The sequence below is a fragment of the Rutidosis leptorrhynchoides genome, chromosome 8 (genome assembly GCF_046630445.1).
Source record: "Rutidosis leptorrhynchoides isolate AG116_Rl617_1_P2 chromosome 8, CSIRO_AGI_Rlap_v1, whole genome shotgun sequence".
NCBI classification, from domain to species: domain Eukaryota; kingdom Viridiplantae; phylum Streptophyta; class Magnoliopsida; order Asterales; family Asteraceae; genus Rutidosis; species Rutidosis leptorrhynchoides.
The window spans coordinates 343,451,317-343,470,402 of record NC_092340.1 but is presented as its reverse complement, the minus strand read 5'-3'; positions in this window follow the sequence as shown (position 1 = coordinate 343,470,402).

Here is a 19,086-nt window from a genome sequence, read left to right as displayed (position 1 = left end):
GTCTTTTATTGTATTGATGTCGCATCCTTGGTAGAATATTTGTACTATTTGATAAGTGTCTAAACCATGTCGCGGACATCCTCTTAATAACTTTCCAAATCTTGTCCATGCCTCATATAGAGTTTCATTTGGCTTTTGTGTGAACGTAACAATTTCTCCTTGAAGTCTTATGGCTTTAGATGCCGGAAAGAATTATTTAAGAAATTTTTCAACTAAAACGTCTCATGTATCAATCGCCCCTTCAGGTAACGATTCTAACCAATCTTTAGCTTCTCCCTTTAAAGTCCAGGGAAATAACATGAGATATATTTGTTCATCCTCCACTTCTCGGATTTTAAATAAAGTACAGATCCTATTAAAAGTACGAAGATGTTCGTTTGGATCTTCCTTCGGCGCACCACTAAATTGGCATTGATTAGTCACCATGTGTAGAATTTGTCCTTTGATTTATAATCTGGCGCATTAATGTCTGGTTGAGTAATTGCGTGACCTTGGCCAGTGCGTTTAGCTCGCATTCGGTCTTCCATACTTAGAGGTTCCAGATTTTCCATGATTGAATTTATTGAATCCGAATCACTAGAGGATTCTGATTTAATGGTTTGTTCCTCAACAATCTCTGTTTGAATGATTGGTGGTTCCGGAGGAAAGATTAATGGTTCAGGATCTCTGAATTGTCCCTGAATATCCTCCGAATTATCAATTATGAGGTCGGGTTCAAAAAATAGATTATCGGAAATTTGAATTGACTTGGTTGACTAGATGAAGATTCTAAAGAAAAATCAACGGCGACAATATTGGCTAGATGTCTTGATCGAGTTACAGGTGGTGAACGTATAAAAGGTGGTGAACGTTTTGCTCGGTGCATTCACTGAATATTCTATTAGTTATAAAAAATAAAAATTATATAAGTTATCAAATTAATAGACTTTTCTGATTTTGCCCACGTTTCGAATAGCCAATAAATGCAGCGGGTAGCCAGGACCCTTTAAATCGAAAGCCCACAACTCGCCACTAACAAATCCAACTATTACTACGAACCAGAAAATTTTTGATGTCTATCAATTTAACCACTTAAAATAATTTTTCGTCGAAGTTTAAAGAAATTTTAGAGAAGAAATAGAAAATTCTATGTCCTAAAAATCTAGAGCGTCGAGAAATAAGAAAGAAAAAGAGCGCGTCAAAAAAGGTCAAAAAATAAAAAGTCAAAAAATAATAAAAAGAACGTAGCGCGTCGAAACTTAAAAGTCCAAAAACTAAGAATTAAAAGTTGCGTCTAAAGGTATTAAAGCTTAAAGAAATTCTATATCCTAAAACGGTATAAACTTAAAAAGTACTAAAATTTATAAAACGGCGTCGCAAAATTCTAAAGCACCTAAATCTTAGTCTAAAGAAAAAGTACTTCAGGGATTTTACGGCAAATCTTAAAAATCTGGAAATAAAAATAACTATGGCAAAAACTATGACTTAAAACTAAATATGAACGAAAAATTATAAAATTATGCTAAAACAAATAAAAAGATACAAAATATAAAAATAAACTTAAAGTTGTAAAAAGTACAATTTTTATAAAAATATTATTTTATATTATTTATTTATAAAAGTATTAATTTTATATATTTATAAAACTAATTAAACTAAATAATACAAATTAATTAAAACTAAAATTAATTAATTTAAAACTAAACCCTAATTAGGGTTTTAATAATAATTATAATAATTACTCCGTAATTAATGCAGAAGTAGGTCAACTCTGGCGTGTCAGGGCTGCTCATGCGATCGCATGAGATATAGTCTTCAGGTTCATCCGGTTGCATGGGCCTGAATTTCGGATCAAATATTGGACTGCAACAGTGTCGGGCCGAGAACTTTTATTAATTTTTTTTCTGTTTTTAATAATTATATAAAGTATATATATATAACTTAAATAAAAATTTAATTTTAAAAACTAAAATAAAAATACTTTTTAACTTTATATATATTTAACAACTCTTAAAAATATATAATATTTGTTTTTCTTTTTATATTTTTGTATTAAAACGTATTTTTACAAAAGCGTATTTTTACAAAAGTAAACTAAAAATCTTTTTTTTTATATATAGCGTCTCGCTTCCGGCGTTTAAGCAGTCCCAGGCAGCGGCGCCAAAAATACTTGATGTTATGCGAAGGGTATACGAAATAGTATTAATTTTTACAAGGAAATACTATTAAATACGATACAATTTTACACAAGTTATTTATTTATTTATTTATAGAGTGGATATACCTAAACCTTGCTACAACACTTATAGGCAGTGTACCTAATCGTACAGTAGTGTAGTTTTTAGTAAGTCCGGTTCATTCCACAGAGATCTTAGCCAAGTTTAACGCTATATTAGTTTTAACTTATAATTGTAAAAATATAAAAATATATATAAGTAGCATTATTATTATAAAAAGGGGGTTTTTTTACCGTTTAATGACCAGTTTGTCGATTTTAAAACTTTAGTCGCAGTTAAAACCTAATGTAAAATATTAAAAATAAATACAACTTAATTTAAAGCGTAAAGTAAAAGACAATAATGAAATTGCGATAAATAAAAGTGCGTAAAGTAAATGATAATAAATAAAGTTGAGATAATTAAAAAGTACGATAATTAAAAGTGCAATTAAATATGAAATAAAGGAATTATGCTTATTTAAACTTCCGTAATCATGATGTTTGACGTGTTGATTTTAGTTTATTACCATGGGTTAATTGTCCTTTGTCCTGGATTATTCAATATGTCCGTCTGATTTTTGTCCATAACAGTCCATCAGTCATAAATATAAAGTGCGAGTGTCCTCGTCAAATTATCCTTGTATCCGAAGTCAAATATTCCAACTAATTGGGGACTTAAATAGTAACAAGGTCTTAATACTTTTTTTAATAATTACACCAGGATATCGACTGCGTGTAACCCAAGGTTTTAATACTTTGTTAACAATTACGCGAAGTGTCCTTGTACATAATTCACCCCTGTTTTAATGAGTCCATTGACTATTAATCCATTCCCGTGTCCGGTTAAATGAACGATTATTGGTACTTATAAATACCCCGCCCATCGTGTCCGATCGAGTGTATACGGTTATTTATAGGTACGTACAATTGTAAATCTTTATATTAAATTAACAAACTATCATTTAATTAAACAAATATAAAGCCCATTAATAGCCCATAGTCTAATTTCCACAAGTGTCGTTCTTTTGTCCAAACCCCAATTATGGTACAAAGCCCAATTACCCAAGTTTAATATTTTAGCCCAACATCATGATTACTTCGGCTTAAATAAGCATAATAATAACTTAGCTATGAGACATTAATTTAAAAAGGTTGAACATAACTTACAATGATTAATAATAACGTAGCTTTACACGGACAGAATTTCGACTTACACCCTTACAACATTCGCTAACATACCCTTATTATTATTAAAATTAAAATTAAAATTAAAATTAAAATTATAATATATATAAATATATATACGTGAGAGTAAGAAGAGAAAAAGATGTGTTTTGCTCGTTCACCAAACTGCTTTTTATAGGGATGTGGCCTGACTTCTGCTGCCATGCGATCGCATGGGTTTATAACTGCCAGGCCATGCGATCGCATGGCCTACTTTTCCAGCTCACATGACTTTATTTTCTTTTTTGCCGACGGTTTATAAATATATATATAATATATAAATAAATTTAAGAATTATTTAAATATTATATTATATTTATGTGCATATTTGACTTGCAATTTTTAGTCCGTTGCGTCGAGCGTTGAGAGTTGACTTTGGTCCCGGTTCCGAATTTTCGAACGTCCTTTCGTACAATTTAATATCTTGTACTTTGCGTTTTGCGTCTTGTACTCTTGTAATTTTGAGACGTTTCTCATCAATAATTTGAACCGCTTTGATTGTACTTTGTACTTTTGAGCTTTTTGGTCGTTTGCGTCTTCAAATCGTCGAATCTGTCTTTTGTCTTCACCTTTTATTATTTAAACGATAATTACTTGAAATTAGAACAATTGCAACTAAAAGCTTGTCTTTCTTGAGGGATAATGCTATGAAATATATGTTCATTTTTAGCATTATCAGTCTTTCAAATGTTTGACAAGTTAATTTCCCCATAACTAATTGTGCTGAAGAATTCTGATCGACTCTAGACAAGATTTCCTCAATCATATCCTCTGGTAGGTCTTCTAAAATATTCGGTTGTCTACCGTTAACGTCCATTTTGTTTTTATACTATAAAATAGAGAAGGATTAGATTCATAAAAGATAATTAACAAACAATACAAGCAATTTTTACATAGAACATAAAAGTACAAGCACACTTCAATACATATAATACACAACATGATTACAACTCCCTAATCTGAATCACTGGTTTCTTCTTCTTCGGACTTGGTTCGTTTTCCTAATTTTCTAGGGATATATGGTGTTCCTCTAATACGAGCCATCGTTTTTCACAATGGTTTAGAAAAACCTGGTGGTTTAGAGATTCCCGGGTTATTGTTACAATTTAGGAAATACGGAGGTTGCCGATACATATAAAGCTCATCGGGGTTGGAATCAGGTTTCTCTATTTTTATACATTTTCCCTTATTATTTTCTTTTTCTTTATTAAATTGGGTCGAGGTAATTTCTATAACATCATCGGAATCCTCATCGGGATCTGATTCATCGAAAAATTGGTAATCTTCCCAATATTTTGCTTCCTCGGCGGAAACACCATTAACCATTTTTAACTTTGGTCCGTTGGTTGAGGATTTTCTTTTATTTAATCGATTTACTGTAGGTATCAATATTTCTTCCTCCAGAACCTCTTCTTCTTCCGGTTCCTCCTCTTCCGGTTCCTCCACTTCTGGTTCCTCTTCTTCCGGTTCCTCCTCTTCCGGTTCCTCCTCTTCCGGTTCCTCTTCGAGAATTTGTGAATCTTCCCAAAGTATATTCGACTCTTCATTATTATTAGGTGAGTCGATGGGATTTGTACTAGAGGTAGACATCTATCACACAATATCAAACACGTTAAGAGATTAATATATTTACATGTTAATAATATATAGTTTCCAACAAAAAATGTTAAGCAATCGTTTTTGAAGAAAAACACGGTCGAAGTCCAGACTCACTAATGCATCCTAACAAACTCGGTAAGACACACTAATGCAAAAATTCTGGTTCTCTAAGACCAACGCTCTGATACCAACTGAAATGTCCCATTCATATCGATTATAAACGTTCCATATTAATTGATTTCGTTGCGAGGTTTTGACCTCTATATGAGACGTTTTTCAAAGACTGCATTCGTTTTTAAAATAAACCATAACCTTTATTTTATCGACAAGGTTAAAAAGACACCACCAAGATTATTCAAAAATGATAATCTAAAAATATCACACTTACACACTACCAATACATATTGGTTTACAATATTAATATGTTACAACAAAATAAATCTCGAATGCAGTTTTAAACAGTATTATACAAGCATGCTGACACCAAATCTTGTCCATATATTAGCATGCAACAGCGGAAGCTCTTAATAATCACCTGAGAATAAACATACATTAAACGTCAACAAAAATGTTGGTGAGTTATAGGTTTAACCTATATATTTATCAAATTGTAATAATAGACCACAAGATTTCATATTTCAATATACATCTCATACATAGAGATAAAAATCATTCATATGGTGAACACCTGGTAACCGACATTAACAAGATGCATATAAGAATATCCCCTATCATTCCGGGAAATCCTTCGGACATGATAAAACAACACCGAAGTACTAAAGCATCCGCAACCATGGATGGGGTTCGTTAGGCCCAATAGATCTATCTTTAGGATTCGCGTCAATTAGTAGATCGGTTTACTAATTCTTATGTTACCAAGCAAAAAGGGGCATATTCGGCTTCGATCATTCACCCATATAATGTAGTTTCATTTACTTGTGTCTATTTCGTAAAACATTTATAAAACTGCATGTATTCTCATCCCAAAATATTAGATTTTAAAAGTGGGACTATAACTCACTTTCACAGATTTTTACTTCGTCGGGAAGTAAGACTTGGCCACTGGTCGATTCACGAACCTATAACAAATATGTACATATATATCAAAGTATGTTCAAAATATATTTACAACATTTTTAATACGTTTTACTGTTTTAAGTTTATTAAGTGGTTAGGACCAGTTTATGATAAGGGTCACAGAACATGTTTGTTTATTTAATTTGGACTTCGTTTGAGTTACCAAATGATGTACAAAAGATATTAGATAACTGATAAATACCTGTGTGTTGCACAGTGTGGGAATTAAACCCATTTAGATGACTAGTGCAGATCACTTCTTGCATTTTCTAAAAAATTCACCAAACATCTCGTTCTTCATCTTTCACCTACATCAAAACCCTAATTGCTAGATCTTGTTCTTAAGCTCAAATTAATCATATCTTCTTGTTCTCTGTGATTTTTTGATCATTTTAAGGTAAGCTTCTCTATGATTCATGTCGTGATTCTTGCTTAAATTGGGTTTTTGTGTTCATATGGGTTTTTGGTGTTTTTGATGCTTGATTCCTAATCTTAAGTGTTTGTTATGCTTAATTGATGTTAGAAATATATTCTATATAGTTTATATGATGTTTTGGAAGTGGTTTTGGTGTTAGATCTTGCAAAAATCGAGTTTTTGGGCCAAAATGGCAAAAATCAGCGTGCAGGAGCTGTTCTTCAACTCCCACATGAGTAACAGGTCACTTGTACGATTGACCACGCATTTGAGGCTCAACCACGCAGTTGAGGACTCACTCGCACGAGTGAGGTCTCATTCGCACAAGTGAGCACTGGTCAGCGTTTGGTAAAATTGAAAAGGGCGTAACTTTCAAACCGTAACTCTGTTTTTGACGAATAAACTGTCGTTGGACTCATCTTGAAGTTTACTTCACAATGATAAGGTTTTAACAAAATACATAAAACTTTATTTTGGTTAGAAGTAGGGGTTTTATAGTGTATGTCTTGTTTTGCACTCATTTAGTGTCGATATTGATTGAGTTTATGATATAGGCTTATCATATAGTGAATATATGATGGTATGTGTTAATTTATTGTATGTATTGATGTTTTATGTTGTGAATTTTGAGTTAAAACCCATATTAAACAGCTGCTGCTACTAGTCTTCATCACTCGTGCGAGTGAGCCTTCACTCGTACGGTTAGGGTGATTAACCGTGTTATGAACCGTGAGAATGAGTGGTTATGGAGAACTACTGTCTTGGTTAATATGATACGTACGGTTGAGATGTGACTCGTACGAGTCACTGGTGACTCGTGTGGTGAACCGTACGGGTCATTTAATTCTTTGATGGATGTTCAGTCATATACCAAACGTACGAGTAAGTTGTCAACCGCACGGTTGAGTGTTCTTAAACGTGCGAGTGAGAGTGTTACTCGTACGATTGGTGGACCAGTTGTTAAGTGCTTAAGTGTTGGTATTTAGTGTTATTGTTTTGTTATCGGGTTATTATCGAGACATTATAACTAACTTGTGTATATGTCTTTCTCAGGAGAAAAAGAGAAAGAGAAGGTTCAGTGATTAGACAGCTGAACACCTTCTCATTTGCTGGTAATCGGTGAGTGGGACTAACTAGAGAATATAGTATAGAGTAGCATGTTATATTATGATTGTCATGCTTGTTAGATATACTTATTGTTGTAGTTAGTACGTTGTGATGACTGCATGTTAGTTGATGCTTGTCTACTGGAGCCCAGTTCATCCCTATTATGTGGTAGCCTCGGTAGGAGAGATCAACCTGCGGGTTGGGTTCCTCATGTGGTAGCCTAGACAACTGAGGTGTATATATATGTGAATGATGTGTCCGTCGCGTGTGGATTATATATATACATACTGTGGTGGAGGAACTTCTGGTAAGCCCCAGTCCGATCAGCTGGTGGTTAATGGTTTGGCCGAGCCGCCAGAGTCTCTGTAGATGGCACTTGGGTGATGTTTGTGTGTTAGTTTTGGGACATGATTAGTATGATGGTTCCTGTATACTATTGCATGTAGTTAGTCATACTCACTTAGCTTCGTGCTAATTCCCCTCCATCTCCTCCCTGTGAAATGTCTCGTTCTTATTGATTAAAAACGTTCCATATTAATTGATTTCGTTGCGAGGTTTTGACCTCTATATGAGACGTTTTTCAAAGACTGCATTCATTTTAAAACAAACCATAACCTTTATTTCATCAATAAAGGTTCAAAAAGCTTTACGTAGATTATCAAATAATGATAATCTAAAATATCCTGTTTACACACGACCATTACATAATGGTTTACAATACAAATATGTTACAACAAAATAAGTTTCTTGAATGCAGTTTTTACACAATATCATACAAGCATGGACTCCAAATCTCGTCCTTATTTAAGTATGCGACAGCGGAAGCTCTTAATAATCACCTGAGAATAAACATGCTTAAAATGTCAACAAAAATGTTGGTGAGTTATAGGTTTAACCTATATATATCAAATCATAATAATAGACCACAAGATTTCATATTTCGATACACATCCCATACATAGAGATAAAAATCATTCATATGGTGAGCACCTGGTAACCGACATTAACAAGATGGATATATAAGAATATCCCCATCATTCCGGGACACCCTTCGGATATGATATAAATTTCGAAGTACTAAAGCATCCGGTACTTTGGATGGGGCTTGTTGGGCCCGATAGATCTATCTTTAGGATTCGCGTCAATTAGGGTGTCTGTTCCCTAATTCTTAGATTACCAGACTTAATAAAAAGGGGCATATTCGATTTCGATAATTCAACCATAGAATGTAGTTTCACGTACTTGTGTCTATTTTGTAAATCATTTATAAAACCTGCATGTATTCTCATCCCAAAAATATTAGATTTTAAAAGTGGGACTATAACTCACTTTCACAGATTTTTACTTCGTCGGGAAGTAAGACTTGGCCACTGTTGATTCACGAACCTATAACAATATATACATATATATTAAAGTATGTTCAAAATATATTTACAACACTTTTAATATATTTTGATGTTTTAAGTTTATTAAGTCAGCTGTCCTCGTTAGTAACCTATAACTAGTTGTCCACAGTTAGATGTATAGAAATAAATCGATAAATATTATCTTGAATCAATCCATTACCCAGTGTATACGTATCTTAGTATTGATCACAACTCAAACTATATATATTTTGGAATCAACCTCAACCCTGTATAGCTAACTCCAACATTCACATATAGAGTGTCTATGGTTGTTCCGAAATATATATAGATGTGTCGACATGATAGGTCGAAACATTGTATACGTGTCTATGGTATCTCAAGATTACATAATATACAATACAAGTTGATTAAGTTATGGTTGGAATAGATTTGTTACCAATTTTCACGTAGCTAAAATGAGAAAAATTATCCAATCTTGTTTTACCCATAACTTCTTCATTTTAAATCCGTTTTGAGTGAATCAAATTGCTATGGTTTCATATTGAACTCTATTTTATGAATCTAAACAGAAAAGTATAGGTTTATAGTCGGAAAAATAAGTTACAAGTCGTTTTTGTAAAGGTAGTCATTTCAGTCGAAAGAACGACGTCTAGATGACCATTTTAGAAAACATACTTCCACTTTGAGTTTAACCATAATTGTTGGATATAGTTTCATGTTCATAATAAAAATCATTTTCTCAGAATTACAACTTTTAAATGAAAGTTTATCATAGTTTTTAATTAACTAACCCAAAACAGCCCGCGGTGTTACTACGACGGCGTAAATCCGGTTTTACGGTGTTTTTCGTGTTTCCAGGTTTTAAATCATTAAGTTAGCATATCATATAGATATATAACATGTGTTTAGTTAATTTTAAAAGTCAAGTTAGAAGGATTAACTTTTGTTTGCGAACAAGTTTAGAATTAACTAAACTATGTTCTAGTGATTACGAGTTTAAACCTTCGAATAAGATAGTTTTATATATATGAATCGAATGATGTTATGAACATCATTACTACCTTAAGTTCCTTGGATAAACCTACTGGAAAATAGAAAAATGGATCTAGCTTCAATGGATCCTTGGATGGCTCGAAGTTCTTGAAGCAGAATCATGACACGAAAACAAGTTCAAGTAAGATCATCACTTGAAATAAGATTGTTATAGTTATAGAATTTGAACCAAAGTTTGAATATGATTATTACCTTGTATTAGAAGGATAACCTACTGTAAGAAACAAAGATTTCTTGAGGTTGGATGATCACCTTACAAGATTGGAAGTGAGCTAGCAAACTTGAAAGTATTCTTGATTTTATGTAACTAGAACTTGTAGAATATATGAAGAACACTTAGAACTTGAAGATAGAACTTGAGAGAGATCAATTAGATGAATAAAATTGAAGAATGAAAGTGTTTGTAGGTTTTTTTGTTCGTTAGTGTATGGATTAGATATAAAGGATATGTAATTTTGTTTTCATGTAAATAAGTCATGAATGATTACTCATATTTTTGTAATTTTATGAGATATTTCATGCTAGTTGCCAAATGATGGTTCCCACATGTGTTAGGTGACTCACATGGGCTGCTAAGAGCTGATCATTGGAGTGTATATACCAATAGTACATACATCTAAAAGCTGTGTATTGTACAAGTACGAATACGGGTGCATACGAGTAGAATTGTTGATGAAACTGAACGAGGATGTAATTGTAAGAATTTTTGTTAAGTAGAAGTATTTTGATAAGTGTATTGAAGTCTTTCAAAAGTGTATAAATACATATTAAAACACTACATGTATATACATTTTAACTGAGTCGTTAAGTCATCGTTAGTCGTTACATGTAAGTGTTGTTTTGAAACCTTTAGGTTAACGATCTTGTTAAATGTTGTTAACCCAATATTTATAATATCAAATGAGATTTTAAATTATTATATTATCATGATATTATCATGTATGAATATCTCTTAATATGATATATATACATTAAATGTCTTTACAACGATAATCGTTACATATATGTCTCGTTTAAAAATCATTAAGTTAGTAGTCTTGTTTTTACATATGTAGTTCATTGTTAATATACTTAATGATATGTTTACTTATCATAGTATCATGTTAACTATATATATATCCATATATATGTCATCATATAGTTTTTACAAGTTTTAACGTTCGTGAATCACCGGTCAACTTGGGTGGTCAATTGTCTATATGAAACATATTTCAATTAATCAAGTCTTAACAAGTTTGATTGCTTAACATGTTGGAAACATTTAATCATGTAAATATCAATCTCAATTAATATATATAAACATGGAAAAGTTCGGGTCACTACAGTACCTACCCGTTAAATAAATTTCGTCCCGAAATTTTAAGCTGTTGAAGGTGTTGACGAATCTTCTGGAAATAGATGCGGGTATTTCTTCTTCATCTGATCTTCACGCTCCCAGGTGAACTCGGGTCCTCTACGAGCATTCCATCGAACCTTAATAATTGGTATCTTGTTTTGCTTAAGTCTTTTAACCTCACGATCCATTATTTCGACGGGTTCTTCGATGAATTGAAGTTTTTCGTTGATTTGGATTTCATCTAACGGAATAGTGAGATCTTCTTTAGCAATGTAACATCCCGCGTTTTTCCGTTAAATTTATTTTAATACCGTCTTTTTTTTTTTAATAACATCTTTCGTTACCTATATTCGTACACTTCGTTAACTAATGTTCTTGATAATCCCGTTACTCGATTACAACATCTCTCGTTAACTTGCGTTTTAAAAATATTCGATCGGTTAAATCCCGCACCCGCTTTGAAACTCGAGGGACCGGAGTTTCCAAATGGGCAAACTAGTTGACTAGGTCAACTAGTCAACCCATTTGTCCACCATTCATTCATTCCATCATCTCCCTCATCTCTTTTCTCTCCATCTCAAGAACACACACATAAACCCATTCCATTCATTCATCATTTAAATTCAATCTTGGAAGCTCACAATAAATCCGACTACATATTCTTGATCCTCTCATCATTCTCTACGATTTGATACTAACTACACCGATTTTGGGTAACATTTCTAAAACTCTAGATTTCTATAAATTCTTGTTTTTGACTTGAAATTGTGTTAGTTAGTGTCTATGGCTCGTGTCTAGCATGAATATATGTTTTGTTTGCTCGATTTGTTGATTTGAGTAACTAGTTTGAACTTTTGAAGTGGGTTAGCTTAATCTTTGATTTTGGATGATTAAAAGTTGTTTAATTGTTAAAGTTCATGTTTTAATTGTGTTACTAGTATCATTAGCTACATTTTGATGTGTAGGTTGATTAAGAAAACTTCAAAAACCCGATTAAGGATTTTGTGATGTTTGACTAGGGTTTGATAGTTCTTGACATGAACTTTTGATGCTTGAATGCCATGAAATGTTAATTGTTAGTGTTTAGTAGTAATGTATGCTTGATTACCTTTAAAACGGCATATCATACATGTAAATTGGTTGCCCGAATCATGAAATGCGTTTTTAGAACTTGAAACTTTGATTATGAACGTTTAATGCGGTTTTGGGTTGTTGTAAGTGTTGAATTGCTTGATGAAATGTGTCTAGGTGTTTTCCTCGTCAAATTACCTTTCCGATGATATAAGATACATGTTCTAATTGTTTGCGGATCATAAGATGTGGTTATTTGGTTTTAGCTCGTGCATACTTGTGAAAAACAGAAAAGTGTCTGCCCAGATGGTGGCGCGGCGCGCCAAAGTGGCCTGTCCAATTTTGTCGATTTTTGAATAATGTTTGCTATGCTACACACCCCCGATCAACATGAAACTTGGACAACATGCTCATATATGATTTCTAAGCTCATGAAAATAGTTCGGGACCCGACCCGACCCCATTGACTTTTTCGTTGACTTTGACCAAGTTTGACTTTTCGTCAAACTTAACAAAACACTTATGCAATCGTTCTAATCTTATTTTATACTTGATTCTTGCATGAAACTTGACAACGTGATTCACATGCTACATAATCGAGTCATAACGAGCCATAGGACTAATTGAACACATTTCACCCGACCTTGTGTCGTAACCAGTTAATTGATACAACTTACTTGTTTAGGTCAAGGCTAAGCAACATTCATGCACACGTTTACTTTGTGAAGTACATTTATACTCGTGCACTCGAGGTGAGATCATAGTCCCATCTTTCAACAACTTTTATGCTTTAAACTATGGGATGAGAAACATATACGTATCATACTTTTACACTTGAACACAAGTACGAAAACGAACATTCCACGTACGGGTTTGAACAAAAAGCCTCAATTCAATTATCATTAGTTACACTTGCAGGGTGTAAACGTGAACTTATATTATGTGATCACATGGGCTTGACGAGCCTCATTCGGACGGTTCGCTACCGTTAGCGGATGAAATATATTTTCGGGTCTAGTGTATGTTCTAACACTACGCAAAGGGTGCAAAACAGTTAAGTTTGATAATTGGGTGCCCGGGATACAAACAACAACTTTGGAATGCAAATGATTTTGATAATCATCTTATACTAAATCTTGTGGTTCAAAAACAACGTTTACAAACACCTATGATTTCACCAACGTTTTTCGTTGACAGTTTTCTATATGTTTCTCAGGTTCATACTTGGCTATTTGATATATGCTTCCGCGTTCACTCATACTTGATTGGGGTCAAGCATACATGCATACACTCTGATTATTTGCTTGGAGTCAAGATACATACATACATACGCTAGTGATAGCACCTTTGGATTCAAACATATTGTTTACATACTTACGCTATTTATAGCAACTGTGTTTTTAAACTAATTATGTCGCAAGTTATTTCATTTATACTTTATGACTTTTGTAAACTTAAACTTGTTGTCGATCCTTTTGGTAAACTGAACTTTGCAAGTCTTGTACCTTTCAAATGAATGCGACATAATTTTGGTCAAACGAGTCTCATATAGGGACTACGACCACGCAACGGGACCTAAGTTAACGGCGCCGTCAATAACGGTTTTGGTCGGGTCGTTACATGTGGTATCAGAGTGTTGATTGTAGGGAACTAGGACGTGCATTAGTGTGTCTAACAGAGTCGTTAGGACGCATTAGTGAGTCTAGACTACAACCGGATAGTTAGCATTTGCATTCTGACATACATTTGCTATAGATAGCACTTACTTGACTACTTGTGCATTATACTTGAATCATTCTTAGGCAAACTTTTTAATGGTACCCAACCTTCATCATACGAACTCGTATTCCGCCACTTTTTGGTAACACACGTAAATTCATGATTCATACACGTATGGATGACGACGACTTCATTAGTCACACTTGTTCGGGAACTCTGTCTCCCAGATTGTTATTCGCCACCGTTTCAACTTACTATCGGTGTCACACCGGTGTACCTTACTATCTACCACTTCTTGTTACTGTCATCACTACTCTAGGTGAGTATCGTCGTCACTACTTATCACTACGGTTGCGTGCTACTCGTTATCATGACTCGTTACTCTTTTCATACCTGAATACCTTATTGTCTGACTCGAACCACATTGACGTGAACAATCATTTATACACTTCCCTCGGGGAATGCTTCTTTATAGTTGCACTAATTCTTTCGATTCAATACGAGTCACGTTAGAGACGTCGTTACACTTTGTTTATTTTAAATTTTCACGATTACACGAACTTGATTCTATGGAGTGATGTGGGAATGGAGGTATGAGTTAGCGTAATATAACGTCATTTGATCAACGTAGTTATATTACGGTAAGACATACCAAAGTTCTAGTGACACGTGATGGTGGTTAGACTCGATCAACCTAAACACCACCATGAGCCATGTACATGACTTTATTTTTCTTGTTTGGGATATCCGAAAACTCTGAGAATATTGATAACAACCATACCCGGGACACATCTTCGATTATTATCGAACCATATTTATGCTTCCGAATGAATGACAAATTCTTCCGACTTCAAACATATGTTACACGTGTGTACTATCTCGTTTTCTTATAGTTTTTATGGACGAACTACAAAATGCTTGGTATGCTCACATCGAGGCGGAAACATCTCTCGCCTTACACTCGCACTTTCGTATAAGGAAATCTTTATTCTAAATTCTCAATGGAGGGAGAGACTCCTCACATTATACTAGTATTCGCCTCGAGGGTGAATAGTCCTAACAAACGTTTTTAGAAACCGATAAATCTTCCGCGGCGAAAAATTCTTGAGAAACAGAAACTTGTTCCAACAAACATTTTCAAGTCCTAACAAACTTTTTCAAATATACCTTAAGGAAATGTACCTCGTTTCGGATCGAGATTCTCATTTCACTTCTAGATTTCGGAGTGCCTTACAAAAAGTCTCGGGACCACGTTTAGACATGAGTACCGCACATCAACCACAACCCGACGGACTGAGTAAACATACGATTCAAACCTTGGAAACCGTAATACGAATTTGTGTTATCAACTTCAAATTTACTTGAGAAAAGTACTTGCCTTTAGTCAAATTCTCTTACTACAATAAATTTCATTCGAGTATTAACGTCACACTTTTCGAGGACCCGTATAGCCGTAATTGTCGTTTTCTTAAATTGTTGAACCGAAGTAGGTGACAAGCGAACCACCGGACCCGAAATCATCCATGAAACAACCGGAAAATTTTTCAATTCCAAGAAAGGCTCAAGGCGGATCGTAGTCGCCAAAAGAACTATGCCGATGTTAGACGTGAACCTCTCGAATTCCAAGTGGGCAACCGCGTAACGTTAAAAGTCACACCTTGAGAAGGTGCAATCCGTTTCGGGAAACATAGAAAGCTAAATCTGCGATACACAAAACCTTTTAGAATCCGGGGGCGTTTTGAACCCGTTACTAGCCGTTTAGATTTTCCGACACGTTTGAGTCTCCGTTCATCCTACATTCTATGAATCAACTTACAGAAGTGTCTTGCGAAACAAGAACTTGTTATTCCTTTTCGATAAGCTTACTATCGACGATAAACTTCATTCCTAGGAGGACCAGTTGAAACCATGAATTGTGAACCCAAACTTTAAGACGACGTTAAACCCCGACCGTCAAAGTTCGTTGAAATACCCAAGAACGTATTCCTCCCTCACTCATAGAATTGGCAACACAAGCTCTCGAGGAAGATTCAACAACTACTACTTTCAACTAAATTTCGGGACGAAATTTCTTTTGAGGTGTGAATAATGTAACATCCCGCGTTTTTCCGTTAAATTTATTTTAATACCGTCTTTTTTTTTTAATAACATCTTTCGTCACCTATATTCGTACACTTCGTTAACTAATGTTCTTGATAATCCCGTTACTCGATTACAACATCTCTCGTTAACTTGCGTTTTAAAAATATTCGATCGGTTAAATCCCGCACCCGCTTTGAAACTCGAGGGACCGGAGTTGCCAAATGGGCAAACTAGTTGACTAGGTCAACTAGTCAACCCATTTGTCCACCATTCATTCATTCCATCATCTCCCTCATCTCTTTTCTCTCCATCTCAAGAACACACACATAAACCCATTCCATTCATTCATCATCTAAATTCAATCTTGGAAGCTCACAATAAATCCGACTACATATTCTTGATCCTCTCATCATTCTCTACGATTTGATACTAACTACACCGATTTTGGGTAACATTTCTAAAACTCTAGATTTCTATAAATTCTTGTTTTTGACTTGAAATTGTGTTAGTTAGTGTCTATGGCTCGTGTCTAGCATGAATATATGTTTTGTTTGCTCGATTTGTTGATTTGAGTAACTAGTTTGAACTTTTGAAGTAGGTTAGCTTAATCTTTGATTTTGGATGATTAAAAGTTGTTTAATTGTTAAAGTTCATGTTTTAATTGTGTTACTAGTATCATTAGCTACATTTTGATGTGTAGGTTGATTAAGAAAACTTCAAAAACCCGATTAAGGATTTTGTGATGTTTGACTAGGGTTTGATAGTTCTTGACATGAACTTTTGATGCTTGAATGCCATGAAATGTTAATTGTTAGTGTTTAGTAGTAATGTATGCTTGATTACCTTTAAAACGGCATATCATACATGTAAATTGGTTGCCCGAATCATGAAATGCGTTTTTAGAACTTGAAACTTTGATTATGAACGTTTAATGCGGTTTTGGGTTGTTGTAAGTGTTGAATTGCTTGATGAAATGTGTCTAGGTGTTTTCCTCGTCAAATTACCTTTCCGATGATATAAGATACATGTTCTAATTGTTTGCGGATCATATGATGTGGTTATTTGGTTTTAGCTCGTGCATACTTGTGAAAAACAGAAAAGTGTCTGCCCAGATGGTGGCGCGGCGCGCCCCATCCCCGCGCGGCGCGCCAAAGTGGCCTGTCCAATTTTGTCGATTTTTGAATAATGTTTGCTATGCTACACACCCCCGATCAACATGAAACTTGGACAACATGCTCATATATGATTTCTAAGCTCATGAAAATAGTTCGGGACCCGACCCGACCCCATTGACTTTTTCGTTGACTTTGACCAAGTTTGACTTTTCGTCAAACTTAACAAAACACTTATGCAATCGTTCTAATCTTATTTTATACTTGATTCTTGCATGAAACTTGACAACGTGATTCACATGCTACATAATCGAGTCATAACGAGCCATAGGACTAATTGAACACATTTCACCCGACCTTGTGTCGTAACCGGTTAATTGATACAACTTACTTGTTTAGGTCAAGGCTAAGCAACATTCATGCACATGTTTACTTTGTGAAGTACATTTATACTCGTGCACTCGAGGTGAGATCATAGTCCCATCTTTCAACAACTTTTATGCTTTAAACTATGGGATGAGAAACATATACGTATCATACTTTTACACTTGAACACAAGTACGAAAACGAACATTCCACGTACGGGTTTGAACAAAAAGCCTCAATTCAATTATCATTAGTTACACTTGCAGGGTGTAAACGTGAACTTATATTATGTGATCACATGGGCTTGACGAGCCTCATTCGGACGGTTCGCTACCGTTAGCGGATGAAATATATTTTCGGGTCTAGTGTATGTTCTAACACTACGCAAAGGGTGCAAAACAGTTAAGTTTGATAATTGGGTGCCCGGGATACAAACAACAACTTTGGAATGCAAATGATTTTGATAATCATCTTATACTAAATCCTGTGGTTCAAAAACAACGTTTACAAACACCTATGATTTCACCAACGTTTTTCGTTGACAGTTTTCTATATGTTTCTCAGGTTCATACTTGGCTATTTGATATATGCTTCCGCGTTCACTCATACTTGATTGGGGTCAAGCATACATGCATACACTCTGATTATTTGCTTGGAGTCAAGATACATACATACATACGCTAGTGATAGCACCTTTGGATTCAAACATATTGTTTACATACTTACGCTATTTATAGCAACTGTGTTTTTAAACTAATTATGTCGCAAGTTATTTCATTTATACTTTATGACTTTTGTAAACTTAAACTTGTTGTCGATCCTTTTGGTAAACTGAACTTTGCAAGTCTTGTACCTTTCAAATGAATGCGACATAATTTTGGTCAAACGAGTCTCATATAGGGACTACGACCACGCAACGGGACCTAAGTTAACGGCGCCGTCAATAACGGTTTTGGTCGGGTCGTTACAAGCAAAACATTTCTTCAAATTCGAGACGTGGAAACTGTTATGTACAGCCGCGAGTTGTTGAGGTAACTCAAGTCGGTAAGCTACTGGTCCGACACGATCAATAATCTTGAATGGTCCAATATACCTTGGATTTAATTTCCCTCGTTTACCAAATCGAACAACTCCTTTCCAAGGTGCTACTTTAAGCATGACCATCTCTCCAATTTCAAATTCTATATCTTTTCTTTTAATGTCAGCGTAGCTTTTTTGTCGACTTTGGGCGGTTTTCAACCGTTGTTGAATTTGGATGATCTTCTCGGTAGTTTCTTGTATAATCTCCGGACCCGTAATTTGTCTATCCCCCAATTCACTCCAACAAATTGGAGACCTGCACTTTCTACCATAAAGTGCTT